This window comes from Acromyrmex echinatior, chromosome 10 (genome assembly GCF_024713525.1).
Source record: "Acromyrmex echinatior isolate Ae372 chromosome 10, ASM2471352v2, whole genome shotgun sequence".
Taxonomy (NCBI): Eukaryota; Metazoa; Arthropoda; class Insecta; order Hymenoptera; family Formicidae; genus Acromyrmex; species Acromyrmex echinatior.
In genome coordinates, this window is record NC_141861.1 from 6,228,035 (window position 1) to 6,241,771 (window position 13,737).

Here is a 13,737-nt window from a genome sequence, read left to right on the forward strand (position 1 = left end):
AATATAGATATAATGTAATGCACATGAAGAAATATATATATTTGAAGCACGATATAAACGATATAACATTTATCATGACTTATTATAATATTATAATATTATAATATTTATTATATTAAGATAACGTCGAATCTGAAAAATAACGTGAATAACACTAAGATAAATATAATTAATTATGAAAATTAAAAAAATATACCAGTCATGGTTTATATTAATATGTTGGTTAATAATATATTATGGCATTATAGTATTTGATATAACATTTATATAAATATTTATAACATTTATATAAATAACAGAAAATAAAATTGAAGAATGAATCAGATCATAGTTGAAAATTTGCTTTTAAATTGATCGCAACATAAAAGTTTTAGGACATTCTGTACGCTTCTCTCGAAAGCCACGTTGATCGCTATAACGTAGGGATTTATCGCATTTTCGAGTAACGGTGCATGTCATAGTTATCTGGACCGCGCGTTATATGTCGATGTAAAATGTATCTGGATTGACGGTCCTGATACCATGACGACGCGTTGTGAGATTGATCCACGTGCGAACCGCAAAGACGATACGGAAATAACGATGCTTGCAAGTGATTTCGAATATGAAACGAACATGTCCTCTGTATTTATCCGAGCAAACTCTTGGTGTGTTGCACGACGCAACCATTCCATCAGAATTTCTGCCATGAAATGTTTATACTGCATCCCCATATGAAATCCACTTTCCTTTCTCCTCAAAAACGACTTGTCTTTATTCCTTGAGAGGAGTCTTCATTCGATGACGAAACTCTGTTTAAAACATCCCCTTCGCAACGACGAATCAAACGTCGCTCATCAATACGATGCGAAAGTTAACTTCCTTTCGAGTCTCCCTTCACGATTCCATGGTTCTCTAATCTCGTTAATTCTATAAATGATATTCAGGAAGCATATTCATGGATTCCGCAAGTTTGTTGTACAAAAGCAAGAGATTAAGAAAGAGAAAAGAAAGAGAAAGAGAGTAATTGTCGATTATGTTACTTTATGTTACAAAGTAACTTAATTGAAACAAAAGTAGAATTTCTTGTAGCATCAAAATTATTTTAAATTTTATATTTCTTTAAAATTTCAATTTTTTATTAAAAGAATCAATATATTTCAATGATTGCAAGAGTTTGTCATCGTTAAAAAATCTTTAAGAGAAGAAAATATTAAAATATATGACGTGGAAATACGCTTTTCTTTCTTTTTACTTTTTAGAAAAATTCCGTAAAATATAACAGAAATTAATGCGATGAAATGCTCTTTTTGCGCGTTATACGAAAACTGCGCGGTCCACTAAAATGCGCACCTAAAAAAATCGCACGACTATTCGATCGTTAGCAACACCCGTGCCCGAACGATAAATATCGATAAAGAAGGTCGGTAGCTATATATAAGTGCAGCACCTTTCGTTATTGCGGATTCTTGTTAGCCCGAGTCAGGATTACGAAGGAAAAACGAGGAAACTTCTTTGTCACCAAGAAAGCGGCTCCGTTCGAGAGCTATTAATCGACCCGAATGGCCTTCGAGACGCTTTAAAGTCATCAAAACTTCTTCACAGTCCCAGCGTCGAGTATCGTCGAACGGACTTCCGTTAATCGTTCTTAATTACTTCCGAAGAAAAACGTACTCGGGCGTGTCGTTAGGCGTATCCCATTGAACTTGGTAAATTCTCATTGGAGAACTAGTCGAAAATACACCGCGATAGGAAAAGTGGAAAATAGATGACGAAAATAAAAGAGATAAAGAGAAAGAATTGATGCTAAGACTTTAAGATTTTTTTTGTGCCGAAAGCGGCAGAGAAAAAACAAGGAACTTATAATTTTGATAAAATAAGAATGAAAGTAGAACATATATATAATCTCTTGTATGTGATAAAATATATCAAACAATATATAAAACAACGAAATAAATACGAAACAAAATAAATTTTTTAAAATAATAAATTTTGATAATATAATTTTATTTTAAATGAATCGTCATAATTGAATTACGCAGAATATTTATATTTGGCTTATATAGTACTTATGTCATGATTTTAACGTCTCCGATATAAAATTTTCATTCTTTGCAATCTTTAAACTTTAATGCGGATTTTTTATATTATTTCAAAATATAAAAATCTGAAACAATTCTTACATATTATATTTACGAAAGTTTTAATGAATTTTTACTATCATAGAAATTGAATTGTATTTTATTTATTTGTTACAAATACTAATTTATTTACTAGAATTCAACAAATCAACTATGCCTTTAATACGACAAAATGGATTAACAAATTGAAATAAATCTTACTGCGAATGTCCTTAAGTGGAACAAATTTAAAAAGAGTTACGAGATTATTTTTTTTATGAGACATCTAAAAACAAAGATGTATTCTCGAAAATGAACGTCAGGTTACCCTGTCAGGTCACCCTGTCTAGATGAAGACTAGGGAGACAAAAGCGACAGAGAGAAAATCTAGAGGGTGCAAGGAACGCAAGCTTATTGGGGATGATTAAATACCGCGATAACTCATGCCGCGCTGTACCCGCGGGGTGATATTTTAAGATTGTTGCCTCTAGTGGTTCAACCGCCCTGGGCTCCACGAGAGAGTCGGAGGACCGATGAAAGAAATCGAGGCACGAAACGGTAGATACCACCGCCGCAGTTGTCGCGATAGGGAACGGGAGATGCGGGGACAGCGCGAGATAGAAGACGGCGAGAGAGAAATGGATGACTTCGGTTGGGAGGGAGGAAAAAAGAGGTGAGACATGGGGCGGCGTGGCGGCACCAAGCTCTTACTCGGCAAGCCAAATCTCTGAGGAGCTCAAAATGCCGAGGCTATTCTACGCACGTATCATCGCTCCCGCCTACGACCGCCCTTGCCCTCGCGTCCTCCATCCGGTCTTTCAACCCCTTCCAAAAGGGCGAACAGGCGGATAGGAGAACCGAGAGGGTTTCTCGTATCTCTCTCCGTATACCTTGCCTCACCTATCAGTATTCTCGTTGCCTTTTCGTTCCTCTCGGACACGATCTCCTTCCTTCGTCTCTTCCGTGTCTCAGACATGAAAACGGTCGGTCAACGCACCTCGGAACGACTGGCGGCCTTCTAAAAAATGCACTCGCACCTTCCGCCAAACCTTCTCCGTCTCTCTTTTTCTCTCTTTTTCTCTCTCTCTCACCGCCATCCCTTGCTCGTGCATCTCTCTGGGGAAAGTGTTTCAGACCTTGAAAATGCACGATATCTCGACCGCGCTTCGGGGCGAGGCTCGTCGAATCGATATCCACGCACACAACGCATATAGAGCATGCAGCATCCGTATGTATGTGTGTACGTCACGTCGTTGTTGGGTCGGTGAGCGATGGGAATTTCTCTATGAAAGACGTGCAGATAAAAACGAAGAACAAAGACGAACTATCCTTGTTGTTATTTTTTAATTAAATATTTGGGCTGTCTGGCAAACTTTTGACCGATTCTTAATTGATATTGATTTACTGCCATCATTGTGATTAATGAAAAAATTGCACGACTGATAAAAACGAAGTGTCAGTATTGAAACGTAGGTATAATAAGTTTATAGTACATGTACTACATGACTATAAATATATAGACATAATTTTAAATATATAAAATTTCTCATTCTGTGAATCGTATATATGTGAAACTTATTCTATTTAGATATTGAAGTTATATAGTTGTTTAAAATTAATGAAATATTTCATAAAATGAAACAAAACTTATAACGTTAAAGAAACGTACAGAGTTATTACGTAATGAAAATACATGCTGTGATATTAACAAAATTTCTCAGGCAAACGCGTAAAAAGATTTTCTTGTTCAACACTATGTATCACGTTTATAGTTCGAAATATATATTGTTAAAATTTCGCATAGAATGCATAAACGCGTACATATAACGTATGACGTGTCTGTGCATGTGTTGCGTGTCAGGTGAATGAGCGATGAGAATTTCACTGTGAGAAATGTGCAGATAAAGGCAACGAGAGATAAATGAAAGAGAATGGACGAACTTGATCATTGAAATTTGGATTCAGTTTTCAGAAAAACTAAATTACAATAAATATAAAATTTCAATGAAAAAAATATTCTTAAATTTATTAATGTAAAATCATTTGATAATACGATGGATTATAAAATATGCATTAAACAAATCGCTTCGAGTTTTCATAAAAACTGGGAAAATGAAATAGATTAGCGAATATTGTGAACATATTGAATATATCAAATGTGCTTTATAAACTTTTTATCAATTTTATGAATTATTATCAAATTAAAGATTTATCTATATAATCACGGAGTTACGATTTCATTGAAACTATCGCGAATGATACGAGTATATATATTATGCTGTATGTAAATAGTTGAAAGAAGAAAATTATAGATAATTCATACTGGTTTGATACTTGACATTTTTATCGACTTTCAGACGAATGAGATTACTTTGGGCAAATTGTGATTTGGTTTACGATACATGCAGCTCTTTTTTACGACAGCTACGTGCTTCATTCGCTCCGATGAATATCACACTTTAAAGTCTCGATAGTCATAACTGTGTCTGGGTTGATACTTGAATTTACAAAATCTTTTACAATACAATATCTTTTCTGTTAGTAGCACAATTTATTATTTGTCTTAATATTTTAAGAAGTGTTCTTACTATGAATTCTATTTTATGTAATCACATCAAAATTCGTAAGTTATTATTTTAAATTATAAAAATTCAACAAATTCTAATTTAATTGTGTCTTATATAAATTAATAGTTAAAAAAGAGAAATCTGTAGTTCTTATTCATTCGACATATTTATAAATATAAAATAGAAAAAAAATATTCGAATATTTTACATTCTTGATACTTTAACTTAATTAATATTAATTAATCTTACAATTTTAGATCTTTATTGATAGACATTTTAGTTGATAATAAGAGGAATGTTTTGGCACGAAATTTTCGTCATAAATCAGATTCTATAGATAAAGCTGTTGAAAATGTATTATCTCCCGTTCTTCGATAGATTCACGTTGATTCGGACGTCGTAAATAAAGACAAATGGCAAAGCCAGCGAGAACGTCGTGGCAAAACATTATTCGAGGACGACACCTCAACTGGGTTAATTTGTAATTATCCATCTCGTCGGTATATCGTGTAGATAAGTTCTTATGCGGCGATGCAGCAAAGAGCAGTACAATTAAGGAGATAATTGTATAAGTAGAATAGATCTTACCTCGAATACGAAGAGAAAAACGCGGCGCTGTTAATTCGGCCGGCTGCACTTTCCTTCGACTCCATTCGGTCTTAGGACTGTGAATTTAAAGGCGTTCTTTCGCGAATTCTTTGGAAGGGAAGGCTTTTTTCGTCCTTGCCTTCCGAGACGCCCAACTCTAGATTACAGAAGACGTTTGATTAATTCGAGCGAGGACGGCGCTTGCTTCTTTTAATCGAGTAAAACGCGTATAAACTCAATTATTTTTATTTTCTCCTGCTTATACGACATTGATCGTCGTTTTACTTCGCCTTAAGTTAACTTGAGTCAATTTGGTATGATTAGCTTCTCATAACATTTAACGCTGAACGTGTTAATTATTGTATAAAAGAATATAATACAAAATATTAAAATTATGATTATTTTGTAATATATATATATATATATATATATATATATATATATATATATATATATTGTATATATTTAACAAAATTGTTTTATCGTCATATTACACTGTTAGATAAACGCTAAACTAATCCTTTGAATTAAATAACATTTTGTTATTTCTAGCTTTCATTTGTAAATAAATTCGTTAATAATGTAATAATAAATCCAAATGTAAATCAATCCGTTTAGTTTCAAAGTAAACAACGTCCATATCAACGTATGTACTTAATAAATACTAAATTTGAATCAAATTTAATATATTTTCTTGAGTTATATTATTTGACTAACTAAATGATTTTTAAATGAGTTAAATTAACGACATATTGAGTAGTAGTGCAGAAATAATTAAAAATTAGTCAAATTGAATATAATTTGACATTATCAATTTAACAGTGTATTAATCAGAATATACATGTATAATAGAGAATTGGATTTTAGATTATCAATTTGGACATTTATTTCTTAAAATAAATGATAAATTGTGTGATTGGCTTTATTAGATAATTACTTGTCACTTCGAAGTTTAATTAAATAAGCACATTTAAAGCTTCCTATAAAGCGCATCCTATATCACATTATACTTGTTCGAAAAAATTAGACGAAAATAAAATGATGCATTACGCAGAACACGGTCTTAATGATATGCTATTTTTTGCTTTTTATGGATGAATTTCTATGTTTGGAAAAGTAAAGTGCCAAGAAAATCGTTAAATGATAAAAAAAACGTTAAGAACATTAAATAGAACGAGAAAGAAACGAGCAATGGCTAATTGTCGGAACTTTCGAAAATCTTTGTATTTCACAATGAAGAGGCGCGTTTGTTCGTAAATTACGGAAATAGGAACGAGGAAGTTCTAGGTTCAAGCAAGGGTGAGATCTGCGACAAAACTGAGGTGGCTTCAGGGCGATTCCGCGGAAGTTGGGGCGGAAACGGCCGCAGCGGGCGCCTTGTGCGGATGAACAAAGTTGGGTAAAAATTAGCGTCGCGTGATTAACTCCGCGGAATAAATTCGCGGTAAAGCGACTGGTACCGAGAGAGACAGCGGCGTCGCGGTGCCGCGGGCCACTTCGCAGGGCTCGCTGGATAGGTGAATAAACGAGCAAAAATTGTACGACCGTAAAAATGAACTAATTCGAGAGCGTCCCGCTGTGTAACGAATGTACCTTCAGATACACTCGTCCTTCACTCCCTCTCGAGAAAATAGTGCGAGGTACTTCTCTTTTTCGTGTCGTACGCATTTCCTCCCGTTCGACGGCGAATCATAGCGAAGTGCGTTTTACGAAACGAAATTACTGAACAGTTTCCACGCTGAATAGCACTGTGTTCATTCGCGCACTGTTGCGTATATATCTGTACTCGCCGACACGGCGAAATATCGCGCGGTGTTGTCATACACTTGTATTGCTCAGCTGGGAAATTCCCCTCGAACGAATAAAGAGAGAATGACGAAATTAATGCACCAGTAATTCGTACCGCTAATGTCATCGCCTCTGCCTCACATCAAACGCGATATTTAGCAGAGTCGTAACAGGAGTCTACAATAGTGTTGAAGAAACATATATATGAATGTAATACAACATTGATTTTATAATATTTAAGGAACAAATGTGTTATACTTTGTTCCACATATGCAATTTCATATACGGAGCATGGGAAGAACGGTTCTGCTAAAGAATGCTCTTAAATTTTAGATAGATATAGATCTGAAAATAATTCTAAAGATAATTTTAGAGAAAGACATGACATTAAATTACTTGTAATATAATACAAGATACACGAAATGTCGTATCATTTATTTATTTAATTATATATATGACATTTATTTTTAACAAAATTGTCAATCAATTATACCAGAGATAGAATTAGTATAATTTATTACCATAGTCTGAAAATTGTTTAATTCAATCGTACATTTCATGCAGCAGAGATATTAAGCAATTATTCATTTTCTGTAATATGAATGAATAACTCACAGAAAAAACAATTATGTTGAATATCTGAAACCTTTAGCTAAATTTAGATCTGAAAATAATTTTGTTGAATTATCAAAACAATTATGTAGGATGCTGTTTGTTAAAATATTAAAATTTTTTGCAGCATTATACTTGGAATTCTTACATAATAATTTTGATAGTCCAACAAAATTATTTTCAGATCTAAATTTAGCTAAAGTTTTCAGATATTCAACATAATTGTTCTTTCTGTGAGTTGTTCATTCATATTACAGAAAATGAATAATTGCTTAATATATCCGCTGCATGAAATGTCATACGATTTAAACAATTTTCAGACTATGGTAATAAATTATACTAGTTCTATGGTATAATTGACAATTTTGTTAAAAATAAATATGTCATATATATATAATTAAATGATACGACATTTCATGTATCTTGTATTATATTACAAGTATAATAATTTAATGTCATGTCTTTCTCTAAAATTAATTAAGATCGATAACTTGGCGCGATACGCGATACGGACAGTCGAAAGCAGGGGATTCCAAGACGCGCGTAGATCGATCTCGCATCCGCACACGTGCTCTCGTAGTAACGGCGTGCATGCGTAGCACGTGACTAGTCCATTCAGTTATTCTCGTCGCTTTCTCCTCTTCTCTTTTCCGTTCAGCTTCCCTCTTTCTTGCGCGCTCGTTCACTTGGCTCATCAAACAAGCGTTGAATTGCATTTGCCATGCCAACATTTCGAGCAAGTGAGGCTAATTCGCATGCTTGTGTTTTCTCGGCCACGTGTCACGTTCATCACGTTCCGCTATCATGTCACTTACTTAGTATTGCAGATAAGTTCTACTGGAAAGGGTGTCGTAAAGATAAGATAACTTTATGACTCTGACATCAAGTAAATACTGTATAAAAAAGCAGCTTTCTGATTTAATCACACTTATCACGGTTATATATTAATAGTCTATTATATATTAATAGACTAAAAGTTTATTTAGAATATTATATTATTTTTCTATGATACGATCTGTATTTAAGGTTATATTTAGTTAGAAAAAGTGACACAAGTTAAATTCGAAAGCTTGTCTTATGAAATACGTATTTTTTTGTTTTCTAAAAAATCTTTATTTTATTCTTTAATTATTTTAAAAAATAACACACACATATATTTGTATATATTAAAGACACATTAATTGTTCTCTTAGAGAATATTTCTGATCATTACATCAATTCTAATTAAATAATAATTTTAGTGACATGCATAAGCATGCAGTATAGAGATATCTAATATATTATCAATTATGTAATTTGTAATTTATATTTGTGGTGGGAAAGATTAAAGCATTAATATTATGTTACATGCATAATTGATTATAACCGAGTCATTGAATGGAAGTGACATTTATTGCTTGACGCAATAAATCGCGATATCAAGCACACCTGTGAAAACCTTATCGATCACATTTCACGGAACACGTGTCGTACATCACGTAAGAAGGTAACTCTCTGAGAGTATATAAGAACTTTAACAGATGATATGCCATGTTGATCACGACTAACTACTGTTTCCTTGTTACTAACAATAAGTAGAACATTACCGTCATTGTCGTCGTCGTTTTCGTCGTGGTTTTCATCGTTGTTCTCGTCGTCGTTATCAACAACGTTTCACCTCCTTGAACGAGGCGCAACCATACACACGTGTAAATACAACCACCGTCTCGAACTATCGTTGCAAGAAGGAGGAAGAGGATTCTATCCAAAGGTGGTGACCATGGTAATGGCATTAAGGTGCGCAATCAACGAAACCGACCTGCAAATTGAATAACGGTGCGCTGTCGGTTGATATATATCGTATCCTCAACTGAACCTGATCGCACCCTCTATGGTTACACACGGTTTCTGCGTGTCTATCTCTCTTTTCTCTTACAGCCGCGTATATACAATACATTCGCACCTTTTTCTCTTCGCCGGTTCACACCAACTCAAGATACTCTCCTTTACGATCCAGCCGCCCACGCCTTATTCTCCTTGTACGAGGACGTGGTACGGAATACCTACGTGACACCGAAACTGATTCACTACAACTTTACTGGCCGCCTCCGCTCTTCCATCTACTTCCTCCTCCTTCGTTGTAAGGCTGCCGGTTGGACTCTCTGAGCTCTCCGTCTTACCGCTGCTCCGACTGCCAACCAGTCAGCGGCGCTACTCGCTCCCGTAATCGGATTTCCAAGATTTTCCCAACTTTTCCTTAAATCGCACGCTACCCTCTTTTTCCCGGTTCTTGCTCCTCTCTCTTTCTCTTTCGACCGCGCGTCGCGCGCGCGTGTTGCCTTGAGAAAAGCATGCCCCGCTCGAGGAACAATCGGCTAGCGAATGAGAGACGGCTCCGCCGTTGATTCTCTCTCCGATCGCGTTATTTCGTTGCGAAGAATCGCTCGAGAGACTTAAGAAGCTCAATTGCGCTTTTATCGTAGACTATCTAGGATCGTGCTTGAACGTGAGTCGGAAACAGCCGGCCAGGCTTTTAGAGTACTCAGTTACATTGACTACCATATACCTCTATAAGATCTCTTCGAGTAATGCGATATAATTGAATGAAGTAAGTTTCGAGGAAGCTCTTTATTCAATGAAAGTTTCATCAAATTTGTAAATCACGCTATTCTAGACGTGAAATCACGCTATTCTAGAAATGAAAGTCTGCATAATATTCCAAGTATTTTGCATTTTCTTTCTTTTATAATATAATTTTCTATTACTTTTTTTCTTCTATTTCTGTCAATTTTATTTCTTAAATGTTTAGAAGTGCTGTAATTTATATTGTATTTACTTATACTACTTTTTGCTTTATATATTATCTTCAATTTGACACCATAGACGCTAATTAACGTATGCATTATACTAACAAATAATTCTCCATAATATATAAAGTGTTTTTATTACGTATATTCATTAGTGGTAACAATGGTAATAATTGTTATAAACTTGATTCTGCTGATAACCGTCCACGATAAAATAATTTCAATCGTGTATTGATCGAATTACGAAATTGGTGTTATATTTAGGCAAATTGCTATTAATTAGGCTGATAAAATAGCTGGTGAAATCTTTTGAGCAATGAAATATTTTGAATCGTTATGTATTCGTGAATTAATTATTACATTTTTTAAAATTATTATAGCGTAATCTAGTTTCATTGTGAATCACAAACTGTAAGTTTGAGTTAGTTAATAATTAGGTGCTTTGCTTATTATAACATGCCAGATTGTTCGAGGATTAATAATACTCAACGCGCTAGTCAAAGCTTGCTCAGGATTATGAAAGCTTTTCCTTTCATCATTTTAGGACTAAATTTGCTTTGTTTTACGTTATGAATGGACGCTTATGAGAGCGGAAATCCAGCTTTTCTCGCTTTCCATAAACGTTGTTATTATTTAATAACAGTAACTAACTGTTGTTCTGTTGCAGTGTAATCTTACGTAAATAAAAATCGTATAACAATTATTTTTTTACACAAACGTTTAAGCAAAAAATTTAATCTGCTACGCATTTATAATTTAAATTAATTTTTTAGTCTATAATTAATATAATTAATCAGTAAATTAATTAATTAGTTACTCTCTAATTAATTAATTGATAAAATAGAAATGATTATAGTATAATTATAATTCAAATTTTTATTTAATGCAAGAGATATAAGGAATGTAAGAAAAACTCATATTATTTTCTAATTTAAAGTTTATGAAATAAATTATTTTAATGTGCACAGAATTAAAGTTTTCTTAATTATAAATGTTTAAAAGCTAAAAATGACGGTTCCTTTGAAGAGATAGAAATACGTTTATAAGTATAGCTGAAATTTTCTGTAAGCATAAAGTTGCGAAGAGCTATCAAAGCTCAAACAAAAAAATGCGATCGAAAGCGAGGGACTGCGATCTTGCGGCCGCATTAATTGAAACGTTCGAGGCTTTTGAACAGCCGACTCTCATTGCCACGCCGGCGAGCACGGTGAGCGAGGGCGCGAAAGAAAAAGGGCAAGAAAGAGAGAACGCCAACGCAAAAAGGAAGGATGACCGGTTATACGCGGTGCGCGCGGAATTGGATTGGTTTTTTACTAATTAAAATTTCAAACTTGACACCTGAATGTGCCGTCTTTAATGAGACGGCGTCTGGGGTGAGCACGGGGTTTCTCTCATTATTCTCACGGGTGCCGGGGTTACAAAGCAAGATATATAGACGGGAGGGGAAAGATTAAGAGGAAAAAGGAAGAGAATTGACTGATATAGGGGTGAGTGTGTGAAAGGAGGCACACATGGTGAGAAGCTAACTGTAATTTTGTCTTGTTCTCTTTCGCGTTAAATATTATTATGGGAAGATATTGAGAAAATAAAATATATTGAGAAAATAAAAAAATCGATACGTGTGTATGTGTAATGTGTATGTGAATTACAATCGACCTTCGTGGTTACCAGGGTTAGTCCTAGCAGTGCTCAGTGTTCCGGACATCGTGCGGATATTATCGAGCGGATAATGCAGGTACACGTGTGTTGTTGCTGGTTCGTAATGCGCGTACGCCCTCCTTTCATTCACATTGTGTATGTTAATTAATGTTTGCATTACGCGGCGTCTACAGGTAATTAACTACTCGGCGCTCGTCGTTAGATTTTCCGTCTTATTATCTCGATAGCGAATGATACTGGCTCGTCTCTGCCTCCGACTCGTCTCTCATCTTTCTCATCTCACTCTCACGCGAATATCCTCTAATGACTCCTTGTCTCTTTTACGACGTAGTTAAGCTTGCGTAGTTCGAGCGCGAACGCATCGTTATCCGATGCCGCGGAACAGCCATGCGCTAATGGTTATTGAACTTTCACGATACGAGAGTCAAGATCAGACTACGGAGATCAGACTACTCGTAATGCAGTTTATCATGTGCGATATAATCAACGTTCGTTTTCCGGGTGTTTTTAATGAACTCTGCGTGGTGTAAACTTGAACGTGAGTTTTCGAAGTAGCACAGGTGGAAAAATTATTGACATTTCCAATCTCTTTTTTCTTCTAAACCTGGCGTGATATATTTGTCGAATTATATTAGGGAAATATTACACTAAAACATTATGGGAGTATTTAACACTGAAACCGCGACTGTGCTATTTTTAATCTATCTGATAATTCTTTCTTTTTAATTTGGATCTGCACGTGGAACTTTAGATTTTTGGCCTTTCATAAATAATCATAATTACGAGGGAAGGTTGTCATCATTAAAATAAAATTACTTGTAATTTTACTTGTAACTCTAAAATTACTTGTAACTCTAGATGTATTTTAAACCATGATTAGATTAATTTAAACCCGCGGTTTTTGTGTTAATTAAAGATAGATATAATAATGTAATTATATTTTTGGGTATTTTACGGAGAGAGCGATTTTACTGAAGTATCTTTAAATAGATTTGAAAATAATTTGTTAGACCATCAAAATAATTACGTAAAAAATTCAAGCATGAATCATACTATAAAAAATATTGACATTCTAGTTTGAACTTATTATATATAATTATTTCCAGGAAATTTCAAATATATATCTATCGATGTTCCAGCAAATTTCAAATCTGTATCTATCGAATTTTTCGATACTTCAGCAAAATTATATTTTCTGTATACATGGAGCGAATAATAGTGTTTTGCAGGAAAAAAAACGATTTATTAATAGAATAGTTTATTAAAAAAAAATTTGGCCACTTGATCGAAGATTTTATTACTATTTTTCGCGCGCATTAGTCCGTTTTGTTCTTTCGTCAAAAGTGTTCGTTTTATTTTTATAAATTAATATGTCAGCTTGAACAAAACGAGTTAAATGGACGTATCGGCATGACTGAATTACAACTCAACGCTTAACTGAATGAACAGCATGCAACAAATGCACAATAGGGGAGTACGCGTGTCGTCCATTGCCTGTCAGCATTGCGCTTTGTGTCGTAGTTTGATGATGCCGGTGTCACTGATCATCGTGAATTGCTTTTGTTGACGCGAAACCTATATCTACTCAGCCCGTGCCATTAATTCCTATTTTATAATAGAAATGATCGTTTTAAAATA

General features: G+C 34.3%; 1 protein-coding gene and 1 long non-coding RNA gene across 7 annotated transcripts in view; one reads left to right on the plus strand and one right to left on the minus strand.

Annotated features, from left to right (window-relative positions):
• LOC105150439 (uncharacterized) overlaps positions 1 to 13,737 on the plus strand; it is a 364,524-nt gene that overhangs the window by 240,041 nt on the left and 110,746 nt on the right. The window lies entirely within an intron of this gene.
• Positions 1,219 to 13,737, minus strand: part of LOC147908248 (uncharacterized) — a 36,255-nt gene continuing 23,736 nt past the window's right edge. Inside the window, exons 3-4 of the long non-coding RNA XR_015546317.1 lie at positions 5,255 to 5,411; positions 1,219 to 3,215 (exon numbers count right to left, since the gene is read on the minus strand). This is a non-coding gene — a long non-coding RNA (uncharacterized LOC147908248). The remainder of the gene's footprint in view (positions 3,216 to 5,254; positions 5,412 to 13,737) is intronic.